The 2,148-nt window shown below is 41.1% G+C and overlaps 1 protein-coding gene across 1 annotated transcript in view; it reads left to right on the forward strand.

Moving 5' to 3' along the window:
• The first annotated feature begins 1,243 nt into the window (after window positions 1-1,243).
• LOC119427360 (zinc finger and SCAN domain-containing protein 31) overlaps window positions 1,244-2,148 on the forward strand; it is a 31,114-nt gene continuing 30,209 nt past the window's right edge. The window contains exon 1 of the mRNA XM_037694965.1: window positions 1,244-1,468. The gene's annotated coding sequence lies outside the window, so the exon portion shown is untranslated. The remainder of the gene's footprint in view (window positions 1,469-2,148) is intronic.

Raw genomic sequence — 2,148 nt, forward strand, 5'->3', positions numbered from 1 at the left:
GCTGTCGTGGGTTAAAGGCCAAGCGGATGTTGTCCATTCGAACACCGTATGAAGCGGAAGCTTGCCCAAAACGTCTTGTCACTCAGCTCCCCATGTGCGTAATTACGCGTTGCATAACATGCACAGACGCATGCTGTGTAGTTATGCGTTCTGAGTGCATGAATGCCCAGAAACTTTCAACGGGGAAAGGAAGATGCTGAAAAGGAGCCATGAACAAACAGATTCACGGCTGAACAATATGAACAGATTAATAATAACAAGTGATTATTTACACATGGATCTAAGGAGCTTGAAACAGGGAGGGCAGGTCCAGCAGTTTACATCCCAGCCATGGACATCTGTATAAAAACGAGAGCATCAGATCCTATATCAGTTTACTCAACAGAACTCTTAGCAATATTGTTGGCGTTGCAATGGATAGAGGAGAATGAAGCATTGTTATTGCATCTGACAGCATTTCATCACTCAATAGTATTGCAACAGGCAAATCAATCCGGAAAGATATCATCAATGAAATTTTTATTACAATGTATAAAATAGAAATTAAAGGCACAAAAATACAATTCCTTCGGGTTCCAGCACATGTCAATGTGGAGGAAAATGAAATGGCAGACACGCTGGCTAAACAAGCAATCAAGAGAAAGTCCATAGAACTACAAGTCCCACTTTGCAAATCAGAAATCAAACCATTCATCAAGAAATATACACAAACAGGATGGCAAGAGCACTGGGATCTACAGGAAACAGGAAGACATTTACACAGCATACAAAAACACGCTGGGTCAGGAAGGACAACAAAATGGAATAGGAAAGTAGAAAATGTCATCACTCGACTCAGAATAGGACACACAGGTCTCAGCTATACTCTACATAAAATAGATAAACATCCAACAGGAGCTGCACACACTGTAACATCCAGAGACAGAACATGTACTGCTGCACTGCAGTAAATACAGTATCCAAAGAATCATCTATTTCAGTCATTAACTAAGGAAAAACCTCAGGACGCCACATTAACTGGGCTCTTGGAAGATAAGTCACCTAACACGTACAATAAAGTTATTTCGTCCATAAAGTCAATCAGCTTGTTTAGTCGAATCTAAGTTTATTTATTTTTATTTATTTATTTTATTTTTTCTTCTCCTATCAGCCAAATCCACACTCCAGTCCAGTTGGTGGCGGTAATGCGCTTAAAATAAGTTCGCCAACCGCCAATAAAAATCAATAGAAGAAGAAGAAGAAGAAGAAGAAACGGGTCACGTGACATCCGAAGCTAGCATGTTTGTTGAACTTGGAGCTGCTGTGTTCGGGTCTGCGAGCAGAATCTTGTAGTTGTTCCAGTCAGTGTCTTCAGTTCTTGTCTTGAGATGCAGACTGCTGCTGCTGAAGAAATATTCTGAGTGTTTGGGAGAACCCTGGTCCGGAACCAGAGATCGACCAGCTAGAAACAACGAACAGAACAGAACAGGTAGGAAACAGAATGAAAGACAATAAAAGTCAGTAAGTCGGTTTTAAAGTTACAGATGTTTATATTCCACTATTTTGTTTTCGTGTAATAATTCCCTTGAACACATGAAACGTAAATATGAGAAATGTCATCTAAAGACGGAGAATAATAAAGCTGAAGTCCAGACGTCATGAACGCAGCTCATCCTGTGAACGAAAGAAAGCGTTTCCTGTTGAAGCCTCATGTTTGGGTCTGCGGCTCTGCTGGGTTTCAGGTCTGAATCCCCACAGGTGCACAGTTGAGTCTGATGAGAGCAGATGAGTTCATCTCATGAGCTGGGACAAACTCATCTAAACCCGGAGGCCCATAGTTTTCACCTGAGTGTCACGGAGTTCATCTGGGAATGTTCAGCACTTTTTGTTTTGTCCAGGTCTGGAGAAGAGACCAGAGCATAGAAACAAATCAGTGTTTGGACTCTCTTCCACAAAATATGTTGTGGAATGTTTCTGAAACAATCAGGATGTTTTTCACCTTCTGGGTGAAAGATCAACATTTTTGCTTTGTATTCCACAGCGACAGGAGATTAAACCAACCTTGGTTGTGAAACATCTTGTTGGCACCTTCTGTGTCCTCAGTCCACTCTAGTACTCTATTTACACATGATTGTACCTCTAGTACTCTATCTACACATGATTGTACCT

The sequence above is a fragment of the Nematolebias whitei genome, chromosome 2 (genome assembly GCF_014905685.2).
Source record: "Nematolebias whitei isolate Nwh7 chromosome 2, NemWhi1, whole genome shotgun sequence".
In the NCBI taxonomy this organism is placed as follows: domain Eukaryota; kingdom Metazoa; phylum Chordata; class Actinopteri; order Cyprinodontiformes; family Rivulidae; genus Nematolebias; species Nematolebias whitei.